At 44.6% G+C, this 25,482-nt stretch overlaps 1 long non-coding RNA gene across 1 annotated transcript in view; it reads left to right on the forward strand.

Moving 5' to 3' along the window:
* The window catches only part of LOC310636213, a 136,689-nt gene that overhangs the window by 30,340 nt on the left and 80,867 nt on the right, over positions 1-25,482 (forward strand). The window contains exon 2 of the long non-coding RNA XR_014491641.1: positions 13,741-13,784. This is a non-coding gene — a long non-coding RNA (uncharacterized lncRNA). The remainder of the gene's footprint in view (positions 1-13,740; positions 13,785-25,482) is intronic.

Below are 25,482 nucleotides of genomic sequence, written 5' to 3' on the forward strand. Positions count from 1 at the left end.
CGCCATGGCAAGAGCTGGTCAACCCCGCGAGTTCGACACCCGCCACCCCGAGACCTGGGCCCGTTACCTGGCTCACGTTGAACTGTACATGCGGTTCAACCAGATATCAGAGGACGGTGCGAAGGCGGCCGCCCTGCTTTGCCTCGGGGGGCCAGCGCTGCTGGAGATTGCCGTGAACCTGTTCCCCCAGGAGGCCATCAACACTGTCGCGTACCGGGACCTCGTGGCCAGGCTCAACGCACACTTAAAGCCCTGACGCTCCAAGGTGGCCGCGCAGTCGCAATTCGAAAAAAGGGACCAGCGCCCTGACGAGACCGGTGCCGACTTCCTCGCCGCCCTACGAGAAGCCGCCGTCGCCTGCAGGTTCTCAAACTTGGGGGAGCAGCTACGGGACCAGCTGATCTGCGGCCTAGGCGGCTGCAAGACCACCTGTTCGAGAGAGAGGAGGTTTCGCTCCAGGAAGCCGAGGACGCCATCGTAGCCCATGAAGTGGCCTGCGGAGCCGTCCAGGCATGCCAGGAAACCAGGCCCGGCAACCAGGCGACCAACATCCACTGGCAAAGTGCCACAGAGGAGGACAACCAGAGCATCGACCTCCTCCAGCGGAAGTTGACCCCTGACCAGTGAGCCAGACGCCCAGACAAGCCAAGGCCTCCCAGCAACACCGCCAACCCTCAGAGGTGCGCAGGGTGTGGTGGGAACCACGTGCGCAGCCTCTGCAAGTTCCGGTCTGCCACGTGTTGGGCCTGCAAGAAAACAGGCCACATAGCTGCGGTCTGTCGTAGCCGCCACCCCCGAGAGGAGATCCACAAGCTGCAACTGGAGGAACCGCCATTCGAAGGTACTGGGGCCCTGACCAAAACAAAAATTGGCTATGTTGAGAGCCGGCTGGCCATTAACCACATGGGTAGCCGCCGGCTGCTCAAACCCAAAATTAGAATAACAATCCGCTTGCAAGGTGTCCCTTGCAGCATGGAGCTCGACTGTGGATCAGCGGTCTCGATCATTTCTGATGAGACCCTTAACTACATAACTAGCCTGAGCAAGCAGCGGATTAAATTACGGCCTACAAAATTAACCCTGACCAATTTTCAGAATGCGCCGGTCAAGGTAAAGGGGGAGGCTACCATTTTGGTGGGGTTTAAGGGTCGCGAAGGGCACCTGGATGTTGTAGTGGTAGAGGGCCGAAGAGCCAACCTGGTCGGACTAGACTGGTTTGAGGCCCTGGGAATCACAGTCTCCGGGATCCATCGGATCCAGGCGGACTTCGTCAAGGCTGTCTGCACGGAATTCGCAGACGTCTTTGACGGGTTGTTGGGCAGGTACACAGGGCCCCCCATATCGTTCAAGCTTAACTCGAACGTTTCCCCCGTTAGGGTTCGGCCGCGGCGAGTCCACTTCGCACTCAAACACAAAATTGAGCGCGAACTAGATAAGCTAGTGGCCCAAGGGATCTTACAGCCCATAGATAGGGAGGAGTGGGAAACCCCTATTGTAACCCCTCTCAAATCCAACAGGGAAATAAGGATCTGCGCCGACTATAAGTGCTCGGTGAACCGCGCCCTGAACCCGCACGCTTACCCGGTCCCCACAGTCAGCCACGTTCTCGCTTCCCTCCAAGGTGGTGCCATCTTTGCAAGGCTCGATCTTGCGCAGGTGTACCAGCAACTCACAGTCACTAGGGCAACAGCTAACATCCAAACCATAGTAACTCACAGGGGGGCGTTCCGGGTGAACAGGCTGCAGTTTGGAGTCAGTGTGGCTCCTGGCATCTTCCAGGAAGTCATGGAGAAGACACTCAAGGGCATTCTAGGAGTCTGCCCTTACTTTGATGACATCCTGATTGCAGGAGCGTCAGGAGAGGAACTGGCAGGTAGGCTCAGGGAGGTGCTGTCCAGACTGCGCACAGCGGGACTCGAACTCAAGAGGGAGAAATGCAGTATAGGTGTTCCTTCCACAGAATTCTTGGGGTTCAGAGTAGATGCCAGGGGAATCCACCCCACAGAATCCAAGGTGAGGGCCTTCAAACTAGCACCCACACCCAAGAACAAGGCAGAGCTTCAGGCATTCCTGGGTCTGTTGAATTTCTACCATGCATCCCTCCCACACAAGGCAGCCATTACAGAGCCACTCCACAGGCTACTAGACAAACAGGCAACATGGGTCTGGACTGCCACCCACGACCAGAGTTTCAGGGCATTGAAAGCATTACTGTCGGAGAACTCCACAGTAACCCATTTCATCGAGTCCAAGCCCATTTGCATCGCATGCGATGCATCCCCTTACGGTGTGGGCGCAGTACTCAGTCATCTTGAGCCCAACGGGGCACAAATCCCCATAGCCTACTATTCTAGGATGCTGTCTGGAGCAGAAAGAAACTATGCCCAAATTGACAGAGAAGCCCTGGCAATCGTGGCAGGAATCAAGAAATTCCACGATTACCTGTATGGCAGGGAGTTCACTGTCTATATGGATCACAAACCGCTCCTGGGCCTGTTCACCACAGACAGGCAGACCCCCCAAATTCTGTCCCCCAGAATGCTCCAGTGGTCCATCTTCCTTGCAGCCTACAATTGCAAGCTGGTGCACAAGCCAGGGAAGGAGATGGGCCACGCAGACGGTCTAAGTAGGCTACCCTTAGACACCCCTGATCCAGACCCGGCCCCAGCCACACAGATCCTAGCACTGCAGGAGCTACCAGAGTGCCCAGTTCATGCCAAAGACATTGCCAGCCACACAGCCTCAGACAACATCATGAGCAGGGTACACTCATGGGTTTGCACAGGGTGGCAGGACAAGTCCCCGGGGCCTGAGTTCCAGGCCTATTTCACCAGGCACAACGAGATCTCCACGCACAGGGGCTGTCTCCTCTGGGGTAGCAGGGTCATCATCCCCACCGCAGTACGGGCCAGGGTATTGGACTCCTTACATGAGGGACACCCGGGGGTGGTCAGGATGAAGGCTCTGGCCAGAAGCTACCTCTGGTGGCCAGGGCTGGACAAGGACATTGAGGAACGGGTCAAGGCCTGTTACACGTGCCAGAGATCCAGGCCAGAAATGACACATGCACCAGTACACCGGTGGGAGGCCACACACACACCCTGGTCCCGCATCCACATTGACTATGCAGGGCCATTCCAGGGCCAATTGTTTTTAGTAGTGGTGGACAGTCACTCCAAGTGGTTAGAGGTAGTCCCTGTTCCCAACATGACCTCGGGGAGGACAATCCAGGTGCTCAGAGCTCTCTTTGCCACACATGGCCTCCCCGACGTAATTGTGTCTGATAACGGGCCTCAGTTTACCGCTAATGATTTCCAGGCGTTCTTGAAGGCAAACTGGATTAGGCACGCCACCTCCACGCCCTTTCATCCATCGACCAACGGGCAAGCTGAACGGATGGTAAGGATGACCAAAGACGCCTTCCGGCGCATCATCAGCAGGGACTGGCATCACAGACTGGCGAAATTCCTACTCGCCCAACACACTACACCATGCGTGGCTACCGGGAAGAGTCTGGCAGAACTTCGTTGGGGTCGGCGCCTCATCACAAAGCTGGACCGTTTACATCCAGACCGGGTAGCAGCTGAGACCGTGAGGTCACCATCACCATCACCATCATCACCGTCATCGCCATCACCACCGACACACAGGGTTCTCAACGTGGGAGACCTGGTCTGGGCAAGGAACTACGGGGCAGGGCATCCATGGGTTCTGGGGACAGTGGTTGAGAAAACAGGACCCCTGTCTTACATCGTGGGGGTGGAGGGGGTCAGACGCATAAGGCGACACATCAACCAGCTCAGAGGAAGGGTCCCTGAGCGCACCACACATGCCCAACAGGAGAGCCACACCCCAGGAGATGCCAGCCCAACCGGAAACAACACAGAGCAGGAACCAGAGGAGGAGGGCCTCCTGATCCCAGCTCCTTGCATCCCTGCGCAGAGGCCTCAAGAACCCGCGGTCCAAGCCCAGGGCCAGGCTATACCCAGACGGTCAACCCGGAAACACAGACCTGCCTACCTGTCGGACTATGTGTGCAAGTGACCTCCACACAGTTGCATTGTTTTTTTTCATATTATTGTTGACACAGTGTATATAGTTGTAGTTAGTTGCAAGTTGTTCTTGTTATGTGGTTCTTCTCTAAGGGGGGAGGGGTGTTATGTATGCAGGCACCTGCATAGCAACAGCCACCAGGGGGCGTTTGCCTGGACGGTTTCGGCGGGAAACCCAGTTTCGGTGGGAAACCTAGGGCCAACCCCATTGGCTGTCCGCTTACCTGGCTAGGTATTTAAGGAGGCCAGGTAGCCCTCATTCCCCAGTTCACTACCCCCTTCCAATAAAGAGCTGAACTCACACACTGGCTGGCGTCTCTTCCTTGCGTCGGACCCACTACACAATAAGCCTTACTGCTGGGCCATGCCTGGGCTATGCCCTGCCGCTGCCTCCCAAACTCCACCTTTGCTGCTGAGGAAAGCCGCAGTGGCAGGGCGCTCTGCTTGGGTGAGGTAGGAGGAAAAAGCGGCGGCAGAGCGTGCTCCGCGCGGGGAGGTAGGCCAAAAAAGCAGTGGCAGCAGGGTACTCTGCAAGGGGGAGGTAGGAGGGAAAAGCGGCAGGGCACACTCCGTGCCGGGGGCAGGGTAGAGGAAGAATGCAGCAGCAGCAGCAGGGTGCTCTGCGTGGGAGGCAGGGTAAGCAGCAGCAGCAGCAGCAGTGGTGGAGTGCTGCAGGGGGGAAGCAGCAGGGTTTTGTGGCTCCTGGTGTTTTCTTTTCTGTGGGAAAGGTCCAAATGGCTCTTTGAGTGTTTAAGGTTGCCGACCCCTAGATGACCTCCAAAGTCTCTTCCATATCTGTTATTCTAGTTTTCTGATTTAAAGTTACATGGGATCTGCAATTCCAAGAAAGGCTAATGTTTTACTTTTGCTCTTAGCCTGGCATCTGTGTTGTTTCTCCTGGACTTACTGGATCATGATTTACAGTATGTTCTTTTTTATATTTGCCCCCATATAACTGATTGGTGATGGAGCAGAACTAAATATGGTTTCTTTTTAAGTGTCTGGACATTTAAGTGTCAGAATATGCAGCTGGCAAGGAAAGTCAGAAAGAAAAGTTCAATAAAAGTTCTTGAAATGCTGGAACCCATAATTGTTGATTTGGAGGAAGAAGAAAGACTTGCTTGATTTTGAAAGTTTTAATAGGAGAGTTTATAAGTGTGTGTGTGTTTGTGTGTAAAGAGAGAGAGTTGGTTTTCATTAGAAAAATGTCTTTTAGAGAGAGGAACTTTCAGCAAATATGGGGCTACCACCCTCCTTGAAGATCATTTCTTATACAGTAGCCCTTATTTTTCAAAAGGCCTTAAAAATCTTGCCACCAAAATTTTGATGGAAATGAGGATAGTCTCACTGGCTTCCCATCCATATTTACCTATAAGGATGAATACTTAACATCCTTGGTATAAGAAGTCAAAACTGAAAGGAATTCTGTAACCCCGTGCATGGGCAAGCTGTAAATGATATTATTATTTCTGTTTATGAGTGCACCAAGAACAAGGTTTGATCTGCACCCAGGAGAAAACTAATTTTTCTCTTTTGCCCAAGATTCCTGGCAGCTGTTAAGTCATTGAAGCAAAGGTGGATGTCTGGCTCTATTTGGGCCATAAGTTGCTCTTTGGAAGCATTCTCAGGCTTGCCACGTCCCACAAACTCCACCCAGTGTAGCCAACTGTTTGGAGTAGCAGCTGATGTGACTGTTTGATCCATTAATCTCCCTGAGTGGTAGCTTTGATGTCTACTAATAATAATGCTGCATGTAGGACATCTGCTAAGTGATGCCGGGGAGCCAAAACCTGCTCCTGTTCTCATCTCATCCTCTATCATATAATGAGATGTTTTCGGAGATGGACCAGGAAACCTTTGCCAATCTAGGAGTAAAGCAGCTGGTCTTTCAATGGACTATTTTGGTGGCAGAGCACTATACTTTCTTTTCTAGTCTGATTGTAGACCCGGAGGCCCTTCTCTGAGCATGGCTTCAGTACAGAGGCCAATGAAGATTAATGCATGTAATCATAATATAGCAGTCAACCACTGTGTGTATTTTGAAAAAGGTTCTATTTCAGCTAAGCACCACAGGTGGAAGCTCAGCCTCATAATCCAAAGGATAAACTGATATGATAACTTCAGTTGATGGGAGTCTTGGTTATGAAACTACTGGGATGAAGGATTGATTTTTATGGACATTTGGATATATGTATGTATAGGCAAATTCTCTGGTTTTACTAGGGAGGTTGGGAGATACACAGCCACTACGTCAATGAAACTGCCAACATTACCTGTGAATTTTCAGCCTGAATAAGAAGAATTGAGCAGAAATATGAAACCACAGATCCTAGGACATTCAAGGATTATGCCAGTGCTAACATCCCAATGCAGCCCAAAGATGGAAGGGAGCAATGATCTTGAAACCACAGGGAGAGCCCTGACTGACAGCTGGCACTGCAAAGTCAGAGCTTCCCAGTCCGTCAGCCCTGGTGGCTCAGATATCAAGAGCCCAGTACATTGCCAATTCTTCCCAAGAGTAGGTAAGGATTAGAATCTCTTTGTGCCTTTCACAAATCCTGCTTTGGAATGCACGCATGGAAGAGAGAAGGAACAGCCCATGCAAACAAAACAGCATCCACGTAGCTCACTTGGCTGAAGATCTGTAGAAAGCACCCACCACCTTACAAAAGAGTTCAAGGACCATCTGAGGGAAAATAGATCTTTTAATCAACAGTTAATTCCCAGGATCCAGTATTGTAAGCAGAGCACTCATCCACAAGAGGCAGGAATTAGATATATTGTAATCCAAATGGATTGCAATATATCTAATTCCTGCGGGTTCTGTGGCTTAGAGTCTCTCCATACAGACTCAGGTGAGCCTAATAGTTAAAATTAAAAGTGTGGGGTGACTCTGCCATGTCTAGATGGGTACAGATTTGTGAGAGACGGGAAGAGATAATGGAGACCTCTGGTATGCCTGCTGAATCTGGACTCCTACTGGAGGAGTGGAAAAGCCTGCAGCCATCATGACATAGCTTGGTCTCCTGTCTGCACTAAGCAAAGCAGAAGTGCCATGGCCTGAATCTTTGACATAAGATGGAATAGCGTGTGGCCTTTGCCAGCCACAACTTGCCTGCAGAAGAAAGTTCATCCCTTCCCAATATCAACTGTTCCCTGCAGACATTAATGCAATGCAACAAGTCATCACAGTTACCTGCAGCAAATAGAATAACAGAGTTGGAAGGGACTTTGGAGGTCTTCTAGTCCAATCCCGTTTGAGCTAGGCACTCTATACCATTCTGGACAAACAGCTGTCCAATCCCTTCTCAAAACCTTCAGTGATTGAGGTCCCCCAACTTCTGGAGACAAGCTGTTCCATTAAATAATTGTTCTCTCTGTTAGGTGATTTCTTCTTAGTTCTTGGCTCTCTCCTTGATACGTTTCCACCTATTGCTTTTTATCCTGCCCTCAGGTGCTTTGGAGAATAGGTTGTCCCACTTTTCTTTGTGTGAGTCCCTCAAATACTGAATAGACTATAATTAATAGGATAGGTTGGGATAGGATAGAATAGGATAACAGAGTTCGAAGGGACCTTGTAGGTCATCTAGTCCAACCCCCTGCCCAAGCAGGAGACCCTACACCATTTCTGACAGATGGCAGTCCATCCATTGGAACACTGCTATTGTCATCCCAGTCATTCTTTTTACTAGACTAGACATACCCAATTTCTGCAACCAATCTTCATTTGTTTTAGTCTCCAGCCCCCTAATCATCTATGTTGCTCTTCTCTGCACTCTATCTAGAGTCTCAACTTTTTTATATCGTGGTGACCAAACCAGATGTAGTATTCCAAATGGGGTCTTACCGAAGCAATATAAAGTGATACTAACTCTTCACGTGGTGTTGATACTATCCCACTGTAACAGGGTGAAGTAGGGATAGTGGATGACAGCTCTTCTATTAATTTCATTTCATTTCATTTATTAAATTTGCATACCGCCCTTCTCCCGAAGGACTCAGGGCGGTGAACAGGGCACATATAAATAGAAAATACAAAAATTAAAAGAGAATTAAATAATCGCCCAGACAAAACAGTAACAATATAAAAACCCATTAAAAACCCTAACATCCCCCATCAGGCCAGGCCACTTTGTTCAAATAAATGGGTCTTCAGACCGCGTCGGAAGGAGCGAAGGTCTGGTGCCGTCCGGAGCTCAACCGGCAGCTGGTTCCATAAAGCCGGAGCACCCACAGAGAAGGCCCTCCCCCTGGGGGCCACCAGCCGACATTCTCTGACCGGAGGCACCCTGAGGAGGCCCTCTCTGTGGGAATGCACAGGGCGGAGGGAGGTTGACGCCAGCAGCAGGTGGTCCCTGAGGTACTCCGGACCCATGCCATGTAGGGACTTAAAGACCATTACCAGAACCTTGAATCTCACCCGGAAGACAACTGGTAACCAATGCAGCTCGCGGAGCAAAGGTGTAACATGGGAGTACCGGGAAACTCCCAAGACAACTCTCGTGGCCGCATTCTGTACCAGTTGGAGCCTCCGAGTGGTCTTCAAGGGAAGCCCCATGTAAAGAGCATTGCAGTAGTCGAGCCGAGAGGTCACGAGCACATGAGTGACCGTACACAGGGCATCCCGGTCCAGATAGGGCCGCAACTGGCGCACCAGGCGAACCTGGGTGAAAGCCCCCCTAGTCACAGCTACTATATGGTCTTCCAGAGTAAGCCGTGAATCTAGGACTCCCAAGTTGCGAGCCCTATCCACGGGCATGTGACCATGCCCATGTGACTCATGTTGTTGGATGACAGGGGGCTTTTGGCTGTTTGTATCTTGAGACAGTGCCTCTGAAAGACCTAGGCCAGCGGCTCCCAACCTTTTCTATACCCTGAACAGCTAGAATGCTTCTATATATTCTCACACTCCTTACAAAAGTTTGAAATAACAGCATTGAACGAATGAACCTTTATTGTCAAAGTACAACCATGTATATATTGAGATTGGCTGAGCCTCCCTTTGTGCCCCCCCACAACTCCCAGTGACAACAAACCCTCCATCTTATTACACCATGTGAGCTAATTGCACAACACACCGGCCTCGCAAGTCAATCATACATAAAATTTATAAAATTATTTCCCATTCAAGAGCCTAACAGCCCATGGATAAAAGCTGTTCTTCAGCCTGTTGATATGGCTGTCTATACTCCTATATCTCCTAACCGATGGTAGGAGAGTAAAGAGATACTGACCAGGGTGTGAGTCATCCCTGAGAATTTTCTTCACTCTTCCAAGGCAGCGAGCCCTGGCGATGTCACCCAGGGGTGTCAGGGGACAGCCTACAATGTCTTGTGCTGTGCTCATCACCCTCTGTAATACTTTCCTATCCGAAGCTGTCAGACCAGCATACCAAACCCCAATACAGTGCGAGAGGACGCTCTCTATAGTAGACCGGTAAAAGAGGGTCATTAGCCATTGTTCTACCACTTTTAATTGTTTAATTGCTAAAAAAATTTCTTCATCAGTTATCAATTGGTTCATCCCTTCCTTTTGTTCTTGCGTAAGAACAGGAATATTAGCTTTCAGCAAATATCCATCTATATCCACATCTCTAATCTTATCTCTAGCATACAACTTAGAATAAAAATCAACAAAAGTCTTTTTAATAAGATTCTGCTGATACACTACTTTACCCTTATGTTCTATTCTATCTATATTACAAGCTCTTTGCTTCTTCCTTAACAAGTAAGGTAACCATCTACCCGGTTTATTAGCATTACAAAAAGTGTTATGTCTAGCATACCGTAGGTTAGTTGCCACTTGATCTGCCATTAACATATCAAACTGACCCCTTAGTAAAGTAATTACCTCTTTGATCTTCCCATCAGATGGATTCAGAATTAAAGCCTTTTCTTTGTCCTTAATTTCATCCTCTAATTCTTTCCTCTTAAATTCCAGTTTACGTCTATGTTTATTGTTCAAATATATTAATACACCTCTCATATAAGCTTTACTTGCATCCCAAACCATCTCAATAGAAGTACCTTTATGCATATTAATTTTAAAAAATTCTTTCATCTGTTTTTTACACTCTTCCACATTTTCCTGGTATCTAAACAAATTTTCATTTAAATGCCAAGACCGTCTGTCTCCATTATCTTTTTCTATCTCCAACCATACTGGACTATGATCAGATATAGTTCTTGGACAAATCTTGATCTTCTTAATCCTAGAAAAAAAATCATTAGTAATTAATACAAAGTCAATCCTGGAGAAAGATTGATGCCTGTCGGAGAAAAAAGTAAAGTCTTTTTCTTGCAAGTTCCTTTCTCTCCAAACATCTCTCAATTCCAAGTGATCCTTCATCTCAAAAAAAGATTTAGGCAATTTAGCATGACTTGGCGTACTTTTAAAAAGACCTCCCTTGTCCATTTGTACATCCAAGATGCCATTCCAATCTCCCATAAAAATACAAGATTTATAATCCCACTGAATAATCTTGCTGTGTAATAAATTGTAAAAATCTCCTTGCTGCTGATTAGGAGCATATAATCCAACCAAAAGCATTTTCTTGCCTTCTATTAATAATTCAATTATAACATATCTTCCTTGTTTATCTGCTTCAATTAAACTCGCTGTTAAAGTATTCTTGACATAAATAACAACTCCATTTTTCTTATCAGGCGCAGAAGCAATAAACTGTGTGCCCAACCTAAAGTTTACCAAGTACTTTTGATCAACCGCTCAAATATGTGTTTCCTGTAAGCAAATAACATCGTTTTTAAATTGCTTTAGATATTGAAATACTTTCTTTCTCTTATGTGGTGAATTTAGACCATTAACATTCCAGGTTAGAAGCTTTGTCGCCATCTTTTGCAACCTGAAGCTTTTGGAGCGCCTCTTCCAACATCACCTGCACTCTCTTCGGCTTTGCTCCTCCCACTGCTTCACTGTAAGTAAGTTTTTGAAATGCAATCATAGCTCTCTGCTGTTCTTGCTCTTGTCTCATTCGTCTAGCTGCAGCGCGTGTCATTCTTTGGTCTCTGACCTCCTCCGTTGGTACTGAAATCTGATCCACTCCTGTAGCTTTGCTGGAATTCTCCATCTTTCAACTGCATAACTCCTTCAGCACCTTGTATACTCTGTGGTTGACGCTCTCCTTCGCCATTCTTCCTTTTAGATTCCAGAAGTGGTATGGGACCTGCCTTCAAAATATTAGCATAAAAATCATGTGCCTGTAAAACTGTGAGAAGACGGTATCTCGTGCTTGCGTGCATCACCACCATACCTACTGGGATCTCCTATCTGAACTGGATATCCCGTCTTCTTAATTCTTCTGCCAGAAAAGCAAATTCTTTCCTTCTCCTTAAAATTTTTGGAGGGATCTCTTTCAAAATTAAAACTTCTTGCTCTGCAACTGTAAATTTATTATTATAAAAGGCTTCAATAACCTCATTTCTAATTGGTCTCTTTGTAAAATAAACCACCACATCTCTAGGTAGCTTCCTTTGTCTTGCAATCCAGGAATTGACACGAAATATTTTATCTATATCCACCGTAATATCTTCTGCTGAGTGCCCCAGAACCTGTTCAAGAGCTTCTGAAATTACTTTTTTCAAATTTTCCTTAGGGTCTTCCTTCAAGCCTCTAATTCTCACAGCAAACTCCATCTCTCTATGCTGGACCAATAATAAATCGTCATCAATCTTTTCCATCACTGTTTCAGCATCTAATCTCATATTATTTTGGCTAAGTTCTTCCACTTTCTCATCCAAACATTCAATACAAACAGCCATGCCTTGAAATGCAAATAAGATGTCTGCCCTTATTTCTGTATTCTTCTCCTCAATAAGCTCAGCTAATTGCTGAGATTGTTTTTTCAAAGCCTCTTGCAAAACATGCTGCAGATCTTTTATTGTCAAGGCTGGTGTGGGTGCGGGTGCCGGAGGGAGGGCATTAAAGCCTGTAATGAAGAACTGGCGAAGCCCCCGCGCTTCTAGGAACTTTAGTTGACTTGGTAGCCATTTTCACCCACTTAATTCTATTGCGCACTTTCACTTTCTGCACCACTTAAAAGTCTCCACAAAGTTTACTGAGTTAAAGTTCAAATACTTGCTCTGACAGCATTCTCCTGCACAGCTCTGCCTGCATCCAAGTAATCCAAAGTTCACTCTCACTGGCAGGGATGGCTGCAGCGTCCTGCTCTGCTCCAAAGCCTTGGAGCAGAGGCGTCCCGGAGTCCGGAGCAAACTCAGGCTTCGGGGGGGGGCTCAACCCTTCAACCACCAGAATTTCAACTCTGGCAGTCTGGGGGAGCTCTACCCCTGCCTGGGCACTCACCCCCTCCTCTTCTTCCGAGGAGCGGGCTTCCGAGCCGCCAAACAGCTGATCGTCGCTGTTTTTGGCGGCTCTACGGAGACAGTGGGGCTGACAGCCGAAATGGCTGCCGTCAACGGAGCCTTGCCACCCGGAAGGTCCCCCCCTGTATGCTATCTCATCAATTATGGACATGAATTATGCAAATACACTATAATTTTGAATCCCAAGTTTTCGCAGCCCCTGGAATATTGTCTCATATCCCCAGGGGTGCGAGCACCCCTGGTTGGGAACCCCTGGCCTAGGCAAAGAAGTGTATGCATTTCAACAATTCTGGTTCTGTATATCTTGGAAAATCAGGCTGGTTTTGCACAGTGTCATTTGCCTGTTGTTCGCACCAACCAATTTCCCTCCCCCCCAATATCCTAGCAAGTACTATAATCTAAGCCTAGAGAACTGGACCACACTGCCCATCTCTCTATTGGAAGTTTTTAATGGTGAGGGTCACTATTTCCTTAGTGCAAATGTGTGAGATGGGACTGCGTTATAAAATTCTTGGGGATAAGAGAGACAGCTTTTTAAAACTGTGTACCCAAAGTCAATCACTATGAAAAATTGCTTTGCTCCAGTTCTCACAATGATAAAAACCTAGGCTGGCAAGTAGATTGTGGCTTGGGACTGATGTGGTATCAAACACAGCTTACCATGATAGCATTATATTTCTTTTTGTCGCTTATTTCTTGTGCCAACATATCCTGGCCAAGATGCTGTTCTCTTCGCTGGAAGTTTTCAAGTGGATAGTGGACAGTCATTTGTCTGGATTGATATAGAGGGTCTCCTGCTTGAGCAGAGGGTTGGACTAGAAGACCTTCGAAGTCCCTTCCAGATCTGTTGTTCTATGTTCTTGTATGCTTTCCTTCCTTGTATTGCATAGGTAGGTATAGATACATAGAGACAGACTCACATACATGCATAAACGTGGGAAGAAGATTTTGCCATACACTGAAACACCTGTATTCTACCTGTTAAAAACCAGAATGATTCCAATATATTAAATGATGTCATTAAAAACCAAAAGATACTATACTAAGCAACCCAATCCAATGCAACTATTAACATTCCTTTATGGATTATTCATCATTATTTGATATTTTAAATTAGTAAAATATTTATTGATTTGGGATTTGTGAATTCACTATTTTCTTTCTTTCTTTTTATCCTAAACAAAGTCAAAAGCACACAGACATTAGAAATAAAAATATTTCAGTTGTCTTTGTGGTAACTTTATATATAAAATTAGACCATTTTTAATTTAAGTAAAAATGACAGTTGAAAAATGCACATATAGGCTTGTAATCATTTGCCCTCATTTGTTCCCTGTTCTTGCCAGGCTCCTGAAACATGTTCCTGTCACCAGGATCTGGAATCATATATGTATGTTCACAAAGAAGTGGATTGTGAAGATAGTGTGCATGTCTAGGGGAAAGGAGGTTTAAAATCCTATTGTCTTATTGAAAAATAGTTTTAGAAAGGCTAATATGCAAATTAGTCATTAGTTACTGCTCTGCCTTCCTGGTAGCTCTAAGGGCACCACATATAGTGGAAATTTCTGATAGTTTCTGATAGGCAATAGGTGTATTGTAAAGGTGCAACTTTTAAAATGATTTGGTAATTTCTTGTTTTATTTTGTTTTGCTTTTCAATATAAATGTTCACATTAGATTACTTGGACATATCTATGTGGCTCATATTGCTACACATATTTGTGATCTTCATTCGGCGATTCAGGTTTATCGGCCTCCCAATGTCCATCTCTCTTCTTTATTCAAAGCCCTTGGTTCTAGCCTTCCCCTTCACTTATTCCAGCCACTTCTAGCCCATGGCCTTGGAAGACCTCCATTCACAGAGAGTCTCTGCTTCCCCATCAAATGCTCTACCTTTGAAGTGGCTAGATAATGACTACTCTGGGAAAAGCGCAAAATGGGTGGGGTGTAAGCCATGTGATGGAGGTAGAGGATGCTGAAGCTGGGAAGGGATGCAGGTGGCATTGGCGCTGGCACAGTGGCAGCTAATCAGGTTTGCCAGCACCATCTGTCAGAATGTGAGCATCTGGGATTCAAGGTGACCCTGTCACCCTTCGTTAGAATTACGAGTTTGGCATCTGTATTAAACCACAACCAGCCACAGATGCAGTGAGGATGCCTGGCCAGGGATAAACACCGTTTGTGAGCAATATCTCAGCTGGACGAGTTGATAAATGGAACTAATTTGATCTTAATAATTCACTGATTCACAACTGCCAAAGGTTCTTCTCTTACCTCTTTTCATACGTTCAGCCTGTCTCCCCCTTTCCCTGCATGACCAAATCACAGCTCCAGGTTTTTGGAGGAACGCTGCGTGCTTTGCTTATCCCTCCCAGCACAGATGGTATTTCTCTTGTGCTTTGTGAGATTTTTGTGCTTCCTCCCCCACCCCAAACAAACGTTCAGGGGTGTATTTCTATTGGTGTTTCTCTGTACAGTGGAGGGGGAGAGGAGGGAGGAAGGGAGAGCAGCAGGTGTGTAGTGTAGTACTTGCACCTGGGTGAGCTGCTGGTGAAGAGAGCTGAGCTGCCTTTGCTCAGAAAGAGCCTCCCCACCAGAAATCAAAAGGAGCTTTGAATCTGGCTGTTGATCAGCCTGCTTGGTGTCTCCGACAGGCTCCCGTGACAAGAGCAAGAGGATGCTGTGATTTTGTCCATATCCTTTCTCATCCTAACACAGCCAAGACTGCAGAAAGGTCTTATCAAATCATTCTTCTCCTGCACATTTCCTCCTTTCTTCTTTTCTCCTGGCACAATAAGCCAGTGTGATGGTTTCCATGAGCAAGGGATGAATAAGGATGGGTAATCCTTCCCTTGGAATCAGAAGGGATGCCTTCCCCATCCTGTATTTCTTGCTGGTGCTGGTGGGGGAAAGATGTGATCCAGACACATAATGAAAGAAGACACTGTAAAAGAAAAAGGGAGAGATTTTTCTTCTATTCTCATCACAGATATGAAAGCCAGGATAGATGAAAGGGAATGTTTCTTCCTATCACATATTGTTAAATTATCAAATTTCCCGCTGTGAGCTAAAGCAACGCTCTCAGGGCAGCTTTAAAAAGGAATGAGATGAATCCATACAGGATAAGGTTATCCAAGGCTACCAGCAACAGTGTCCCTATTTGAAGCTCTCTATTCCAGTTGGTGAGAATGTGGGCAGGCAGCTGTGCTCCTCTTCCCAGACTTGCATGGAGGCCCCCTGTGCCATTCTGAGAAGAGAACACCAGACAAAGTCTGCAGCAACACCAGGACCCGTCTGATGTTCCTCACAGCCTTGATTTAGTTCAGGTTGTTTTTCTTCTTTATCTTTGCCCAGTACTCTGGATGAGGCTTTCCAGGCGCCACATGTGGACAGCTTCTCCCTAAAATAACAATGGAGTCTTTGTGAGTTGTTATTTCACCAGCATAGGCCTTGGCTCCTTGATGCTGGAAGGCAGGGAAGCCTGGTAGGGTGCATTATCTAAAGAGGCCGTCCTCTTATCTTAGTGACTGCTGCAGTAAAATGAAATAAGAATCCAAGAAAACAAATCAACAAATGCATGTGCTAAATGAATGGCTCCTTTGTCCTCTGCCTATGAGTAGGAGAAGGCAGCCTTCATCTGGCTTCTGATGTTTGGCTTGTTCTCTGATTTTTATGTGACACCCATACAACAAATGGAGCATACTGAGTCCAGAAATGGTCCAGAAATGATCTAGGTCAATGGTAAACATATATATGAGAGATTGTTCAGCTCATTACTTGCTTGGTGAACCAAGGGTTTCCAAGTCACCTCTGAATCCCACTTTGTTTCCCTGAGAAATCAGAGTTATGTTTGTTCTTATAATTGCACATAGTGTATCTTGAAATGTCACAGAAGTATATCAGGAGCTTCCTAGGGTTCCACTCTGATTAACCCCTTGGACACCTAAACTGTTGAAGCAAGCTACTGGTAAAGAAGTAGTCTTCAGCTCTAATCTGGTAATTAGAGTAAAGGTGTTGTGAGAAGGACCTAGAATCAGGTGAGGTGATGAAATCATAGTTAAGAAAACCAGTCCAAGCCTATAAAATAAATATTCTGATTTCCTAGAATCATTTTACAGATGTGCACCTAGTCTTGTCTTATATTAGGAAAATGTCTTATATTAGGAAATTCTCTGTACTGCTGCTGCTATCGGTAGCCTAAGGCTGCCTCCTCTCCTCTCCATAATCATAGTGATGATGTTGGATTTCAGATTCCCAGAATCATTGCTCTTTGTAAGCCACCCGGGGTTGCGGTGCATAGCTGCATGGGCAGCTATATAAGTCGAAAAAGAAAGAAGAAAGAAAGGAAGGAAGGAAGGAAGGAAGGAAGGAAGGAAGAAAGAAAGAAAGAAAGAAAGAAAGAAAGAAAGAAAGAAAGAAAGAAAGAAAGAAAGAAAGAAAGAAAGAAAGAAAGAAATGTTAAGTTCAGGTTCAGAGGACATGAATCAGTGCACTCATGGGTTAATGAATGCACTCTAATGCTTCTCAATAACCTTTTGCCTGCTTACTTCTGGTGAGCCCCAAATACAGTATTTTAACTAAGCATGAAGGGAAAATAGTAAACACAGACTCGCCACCACCACCGCACCATTCTTGCCATCTATTAGTTACAAATGTATTGTTATTTGATACTTATGCAATATTTGCTAAGAAAGCACTGGTTACAAATACAACAAGGAAGGCATTTGTCTAACTTGCTTCCTGCCTTCCATCACTTATTCTGCTATTCTCATTTTATTCTTTCTTGATCCTTTGGCCCTCTCCTCAGCCCTTGCAAGCATGGAAACATTCGGATGTAGGAGCCTTTCTGCCAAAGAAGGTTTGGGAGGGTGAGTGGGAGACACTCTGCCACTTCTTTTGTCTCCTCCTGCTTTCCCATGCATGCACACAAGGGGGCGCCCATGTACAGGAGTTTGGACTGCTTATTCCAGGGTTTGAAAAATCAAGTTCCTTTAAAGGAACAGAATCCTTACTCTCAGCTTCCAGAGGAACAAGGAACACTTACGGATGAACTCCATCAGTGCTTTTTTTGTAAAAGAAAAAGGTGCCGGAACTCACACATGTCATACAACCCGCCTTGCCTACCCTACAAGGTTCCATCCAAAAAAGGTGCCGGAACTCCGTTCTGAGCGTTCTATGACAAAAAAAGCCCTGAACTCCATCATCCTGATGATAGTATGTCACAAACAAAGGGCACGTGCTCCATGTGTCAGATGGCTGCACATCCCAGATGGTTTAAACACCTGGGTCAAAGCAGCCAGATTGCTCATTATTTGCCAGAGGAGGATGCAGGAGCAGTTTGTTAAATTTCCTCTTGCACTTGTTGCTAGACTTGCTTGGGGGTAGAGGAAATATCTTGTACAGATCAGAAACAAGTTAGTTCTTGCATTTGTAGCCCACTGGTCTGCATGCTGTGAGTTGTCTTAATATTTATAAACAGGAAGTGATGAGATGAAAATCCATGAAGCAGTAATCTGAGTGAGACGGATTACACAAGAACTGAAGTTGTGCCAATAGAGAGACTGAAGGATGGGATTTTAGGAGTAGAAGACATCTCCAGATGTTCCTGGACTATAACTTCCAGCATCCCCAGATAATTCAGCCTATGGTAAAGGATAATGAGAATTGTAGCTCAGCAACACTGGAAGATCTCAAGTTGCCCACTTGTTTTATGTGGAGATTTATATGTCAGAGCTTTGTGCCAAGAAGGAAACTCTTCTCAACAAAGCCTATTCCCTGAACTTTTATGAGGTGCAGGGGAAAAAGGCAAGGAACTAGAAGGAGAAAAGGAAATCTCCCTATATGTAGAGCCACTTCCTGCTGGCTAATGGCATATTCACCGTGAATTCCCACAGGGAAGTGCAAGTACTGATTTGGATAGTGCAGTCAGGCTTCCTCCTCTGCATTATCCACAGCATTGACCACTACAGAGAGCTGCACAGGCTTACCTTCTGCACAAAAAATAGAAATCACAATGCTGCCCCAACAAAAGCTACATTTTATGACTATTATCAATTTCTTCTAGCTTGATTCATTCTTACTTCTGAGAACTTACTGGGTGCCTCAAGCAAGCCACTCTCTTACCTTCAATCCTTCTATTAGAAATAATTTGGTAATATTACTCACCTTCTTTAGAAGATTGTTGAAACAATGGGAAGATAACAGGTGTGAAGAGCTTGAGCCTTTTATGCAGAAATTGTATAATTGTCATTTCATATTTCCTTTAGCTCAGAAATGAGCAACCAACGGTTTTGCTTCCATGTGGTCTAGATACAATTTGGGCAACTTTTCTGAATCTGCTATGACTACAGTTATTGAAAATTGTAAGCAGCTTTTTAGCATCTTGACAGGAAACGCTTGACATCTAGAAGAGGCTGAATATAGCTCTAAAAAGACAAAAGGAGAAAAAAGGAAATCCAGGAACTGACTATGTTTGATATGTCTCTGCCCACTTTTTATATCATTATCCTCCTCTGTATCCAAGCTTCTTCCTCCAAAGTGGGACCTGCTGATCATTAAAAGGTTGCCCACTACAGCCTTAACTGGAGTGCTCTGTAGTTAAACAACTGTGCTGCCACCACGTGGCTGTTTTGGAGAAATTACAATGTGGGCAGTCAGACCCTCCTACCCTATGATGTATTTCCTCTTTCCTCCCCTTTCTGGGATGGACTTCCTCCTCCTTTGTCCCTGGAGAGAATCCCATCCTCCATTATCCAGCTAACATGTGACAACAGCAGACACTGAGCCTTGCTTGTAAACAACATGCACATGTAGGATGCATTCACAAACTCAAGCTTACTAACGACAGTCTCTCAGATCTGAGCAGAAACCATTTGCATTTCAAGCAAGGAGGCAGTAAAATTTTAACAAGCCTTTTGAGTGGTCTCCTCAGGAAAACAGGAAGAAACATCAATCCACAGAAACTCAATCCTGACAACATGGCTCTGCTCTTTGCAGAATCAGCTGGAGAATGATGAATTACTCATCTTTTTTTTTACTGTAGGCATGCAGTTTTAGAAGCGCCTTTTTACTGAGCTTTGGTTGCAGAAAAACATGCAGACTTTAGAAGCAGACTGAAGGAATTCAAATTACATTTCTGACTGTTTTAAACTTGATTGTAGAAAACAGGCATGCTTTAGATTGCAGATATAAGGAATTCCAATTACATTGCCTGCTTAAGCTTGATTGCAGAAAACATACACATATATGAATTGCAGACACAAGGAATTAAAACTCATTTTCTGACTATTCTGAATCCAAGCCATTGTACTTTAATTAATCTCTTGATAAGACCTCTATGGTCTAGATAAACAGATTTCCTTAACATTAACAGCTCTCTCCAGATAGTTTGAACTCGTGGAAACACCTTTTATCATAAAGAAATACCTTTATTGCATGTAGAGTCGAATACAGCAGGTGGGGGTGCATTAAGATTACAATTGTACAGCATTTCCAAGATATTTCCAAGGTGTCCCCAAGGTCAGAAAATGGTAACATTCCCAGCGTCTGCACATGTCTGCTGTTGTCATATGTTAGCTGGATAATGGAGGATGGGATTCTCTCCAGGGACAAAGGAGGAGGAAGTCCATCCCAGAAAGGGGAGGGAAGAGGAAATACATCATAGGGTAGGATGGTTTGACTGCCCACATTGTAATTTCTGCAAAACAGCCACGTGGTGGCAGCACAACAACCATTGCTCACTTGCTTAGATTGGTTGCATGTAGATTCCATGATTACATTTTATTTTTCATTGTGGTCCTTGAGCACAGCTAGTATAGAAAGTCCACATTCACTGGGACAGAATTCAGATTCTTGAGCCTTCCTTCCTTCCTTCCTTCCTTCCTTCCTTCCTTCCTTCCTTCCTTCCTTCCTTCCTTCCTTCCTTCCTTCTTTCCTTCCTTCCTCACTGACTGTTCTGCAGAAGCAGCATCCACTTTCTGGACTTTAATGCATCTATGTAATATCCTACATAATATTTTAACTTTTGTTTTTCAAAACAAAGATCAATTAGGCAAAGTGATATAAAATTATTCACTTCATTTATTTATTAAATTTATAACTCAATGATCTTGAATTTAGAGATTCTTCATCTATCTTACCACATAATTTCTAAAAACATTATCTCGAGCAGTAGTTCCAGCTACAGCTCAGAGCTGATGCATTCCACATGAAAAGCAGAATTTTCTTTATTACAAGGAACTCTAAAGATCTGTGTGAATATATTACGCTTGACAGTGTATCAGCAGGGGAGGGAAATCAGGAGAGAATGGTCGTTTTGAGGGAGATGCATTGATGCAGCCAAAGGCATGGATGAATCACAGCTAGTCTAACTATTCTAGGTTGTGCGCAGGAAACATGGAGGCATGCAAGCTGGATTCTAATTCTCCAGGATAAAGCCCTATACCAGGGGTAGGCAACCTCGGCTCTTTTATGACTCATGGACTTCAACTCCCAGAATTCCTGAGTCAGCTGACTCAGGAATTCTGGGAGTTGAAGTCCATGAGTCATAAAAGAGCCGAGGTTGCCTAATCCTGTACTTAGGAAGGGAATTAAAATGGAGCTACTCAGAAGAACTTTTTATGGTTATTATGTTATCAATTGAGTGTCACCTATGTTAACACAGTTCTGGTAATTTATGATATTATTGTGTACTTTTTATTCCATGCTTTTATTGTGTTTTATGATGTATACCACCAGAGGTTTGTTGGAAGCGTGGTAGTATAGAGTCAATTAATGAATGAATGAACACTTTCTCTGCAATGCAATTTTCTCAAGCATGTTCATATTCAGGTGACTGAACTGCAACTCCTTAACCTCATCCCAGATTCCCTGCAGGGCAAATGTCTCAGCCCTATTTGGTGGGTCTTTTCCTATCTACCTATCGTGAGCTTCTTTCCTTGCCAGCTCATGTTTAGGCAGAAGAGATGAATGCGTTTAGCCTAGCAAAGAGGAAGGGAAGAGCAGTAAAGAGTGTTTTGAGAGTGAGCAAGCTCCATCCTTGATTGAAGGGGAAAGAAAGAGCAGTGCAGGCAGCAAGTTACCAAGCAATGTAATACTGATGTAGCTGACAGCATCAGGAAGTGGCTAATGAATGAGGATATGTGGATTCCAGGGGCATCTGGAATCGTGCAATTCAATTGGCTTCTGCTCAGTGCCATAGTACCATTGCGCATAGTCCTGCCAAAGCCAGAGAGGCAACATAAATAGTTGTGGTGCATTTTGGAAGCAACTGCAGGAAGCATAGTTGCACGAGTGATCCAAAGCACATTGACTGATCAGGATGATAGAAGTAGCATGCTTGCACAAGTCCTCATGAATAATAAAATATAAAAGTAAAAGTAAAAAATAGTCATATGCAGAAGCACAGAAAATGTACCCATGGTGGCAGAATTCACTTGGTAGAACCAGGTTTTCTGTTCTCACATAACTCAAACTTCTCTGCATATGCATTTTCAAAACAGTTTTGAATGTATGTTGAAAAATAGGCCTAGTTCTGTTTTAAAAGAGCACTAAACCCATATTTTAAAAAAGCCACGTAAGACCTGACAAGTATTGTAGAAAGCACCAAAGAGGCATTATATGGGCAAATCCTTCTACAGCCTTCTCTCTTGTCCCTAGGACAACCTTCCAAAGTCAGGGTAGTCCACAATCCAAATGAGGAACTGAACCCCGGCTTTTGTCTATTGTCAGGATATCAGTCTGTGTGATTTCTCCCGAATGCTTCTGCTTCTGATGACAGTAAAGAGAGTATTTAGTGACAACTGGACTTTCTGAGAGTGACATCCTAATCACTTAAAATCCTGGAGTTTCCTCTGGGGCTCTTGAACCCTGGACGGTGCCACCTGTCCAGATGGCAGCCCTGGGTTTGACAGCCCAAAGGAGCCCCTCCCTGTCACTGCTGGAAAAGCAGACCGTGCATCTCTGGGCCTGAGTGGGAGATTATTTCTCCCAATAACCTGCAGTTTGGAAGGTTTTGAAACAATAATAAGTAGGCGTAATGATTTCCATGCCTCATTCCTGAGCAAGCCAGGAGCAAAAGCCGGTTTTAATTAAAGAAAGGGAGAGGAGAAAAAGAAAGTCTGGGAGAGAGAAAGAAGGGGAGGGGGGGGGAAATAAGGAAAGGCTTAGTGCTGTAACGGACTTGCAAGTGGTTCCAAGTATAGTAAAAGATTTTCCCCTTCCCTTATTGTCTCACCCTCTAAACCACAGTATGAAATGTGAGGTGTGCACAAGACACGTTCCAACAAACATGTCTGTCCATGCACTATTGAAACAAATAAGACATCTATAAATGCCATCTAGACAGCATCCCTGCAGAAGATACTGACTTCTTTAGCAGTGGTGGAGGAAACTCTTCACAGCTAGCATGACAATTTGCAAGGAAAAAAAATCCTCTTCTATAGCTGAGCTATGCATATTTAGATCACAACATAACAATCATTCACACAGATTGTATCTAGTGTGTAGTCCATTACTATTTATTCAGACAAAATAATGAATAGATTTAAGGAGTCTTGAATGGTGGATGTGGAGATGTTGTTTCCTGAAATTATAATCAAATGCTTCCAAAAATCTGTGGGTTTTGAAGAGATATTTTCCCTTCTCTGTCATGAAGGGTGGAGCATGCTATCTCGGATGCCACCTAGGCAACTGACATTGTGTCCATCATCATTACCCAGTCCCAACAGTTGGCAGACACCACACAGAAGAATTATTCCTATGTGATGGAGAAGTAGAGTGCTCTTATATGGCTGATGGTGACCCAGTACAACTAATGTGGTAATACAGAGACTATCTGAAACACTAACCAGTCTGGTGTCAGCACAAAACAATATCAGCATCAAGTGGACTGCCCATATCACCAACTACATTCTATATCTGTACCCTTTGTTACAAACTGGGCTGTGCAAATTTGGCGTCTGTGGCACTATTTCTATGGCTGGTTCTCTATTTTGCTGAACTTCACAGGAGGGTTTGTCTTAATATATAGATATTGTAGGTAACTACCTTCAGGACCGCAATATGTATTCCAAGAAAATCTGGATTTGAACTTTGTGCTCCTGCTCCTTTAAATAGTTTAATCCTTTGATTAAGCATGCTTGGCACATTTTTATATAATAAAATATTTCTAGCAGTTTCAAGATCTTTCTTGTCATGGTGGGGCTGAGGCAGAAATAGTACCAGCTGAGGCTCATGTCCCAAGGGAAGTTAACATGCCTGAAACAGCCCAAAATGACTAGGACACAGATAAGACTCCAGTCACATCTGCAAAAACTCACTTGTCTTTACACTCACAATAAAGGATGGCAAAGCATCAAAGTTATGGCAGTGCTTGAAGCTATGTGGAACAAGTATCCAGTTAAGAGGGAAAAGGTTTTTTTTTTAAAAAAAAAAAGATATCTAAGAAAAGAATCAAGGTTGTAAGATGGTTGAAATCATGGGGCAAGGTTGAGGCCACTTGTGCAACTGAAGAGGAATACTGGAGTGCCACTATAGATCTCACACTGGAAAACATGAAAGGGTGTTTTCCCAAAAAGCCTTTATAATTCCCCCCCCAAACTATTTCCTAGAATTTTTCAGAAGTAATAATGAGCCATATGACATTGTCTTTTTATGAGACTTTTCTATTGTTGTGTCCACCTTTTTCCTCTTTGCTCAGGAAGACGGGAAATGGAATAGTGGCAACCTGTGCTTCGTTTGGAACTGGTTACCAAAGGCCCTCCTTTTTTTCCTTCTGCTCTGTCAATGGGGGTGAACCTGATGGTCTAGTCCACAGGTCTGCAACCCGCGGCTCCGGAGCCGCATGCGGCTCTTTCAGCCGTCTCCTGTGGCTCCCAGTCCTCTGCCCTGTGCAGTCCAAAAAAAAAGTGGGACTAAAAAAGTTTAACCAATCAATTCAAATATGCAGGGTAGGTGCATATCTCGCCTTGGCTCCACTCTTCAGTCAAACCCTGTTCTGCACATGCACGCATGTGCACACATGCACACACATTTTTTGCGGCTCCCAGTTTTTCCTTTTGTGAGGGAACCGGTTCCGAGTGGCTCTTTCACTGTTTCAGGTTGCTGACCCCTGGTCTAGTCTAGACATTTTCCAGATAGAATTCAAGGAGGTAATCCCTCCCCCTTTGCTCTTCTCTTTTTTATTCAGATTTTAAAACAAAAGTTTTTTTACATGCAGTATTGATTTTTTATTTTTGCACATGTTACCAACTAGTAAAATAACAACATACTTAAACAATGAAGATTCCATTTAACTTAAGCTTGCCTTTTGGAAAAGAAATACATTTCCAATGCATTATCCTTGGTGGCTTTTCCAAAAGTTTTGTTTAGCCTGGGCATTTAGAGTGCAATTGTAGGACCAAGAATAAGTTCTTATTCAGTTCTCACACGGTTTCTAAACCCTTGGCTTTTTTTTTTTTTACAAACACAAGATTATATGTAATTCATTTATTTTTAATTACAAAGTATTTATACAAATTTTCAACAGGATGTCCAGAAAACCAGAACAACAATGAAGATTTCAGCCCAGTTCAAACATTTTAAAAGTAGTTCATTTCCAATGGAAAAGTCGTGTTCCAAATAAGTTTCCCTTGGTTGGGAGGGAGAGATGAGGGGCGGGGCGGGGGGAATTGAAACAAAAACATATGAACCAAATGAACAAATGCCTGTTCTGCTGGCTAGCAGCTCATGCAGTCAGTTTCTTCCTGCTGTTAAACCTGAAGCTGCTTCCTTGCAGTTTTAATGTTTTGGTTTTGGATTAAAACTAATTATTTTTAAGCTGCTGGCATTGCCCTTTGGGGCAACACAAAATAAATCTATTCTGCCTTTTGCATGAAAACTCCAGATACTTTTTCATACCTCCCCTTATCACCAGTCCTTTCACCTCCTCAATAAGCTATCCCTTGAACTTTGCTATAATTTAAATTGTAATGCCCAGAGGACAGCATATAGACATAGTATTTCCTAAAGGATTTGACCAGAGCGGGACAGAATAGGAAAACTTCTTGCCCTCATCTGGACTCCTGTGAATGTACCCAAAGAGCATTTGTC

Source organism: Vipera ursinii, assembly GCF_947247035.1.
Source record: "Vipera ursinii genome assembly, chromosome: 2".
Taxonomy (NCBI): Eukaryota; Metazoa; Chordata; class Lepidosauria; order Squamata; family Viperidae; genus Vipera; species Vipera ursinii.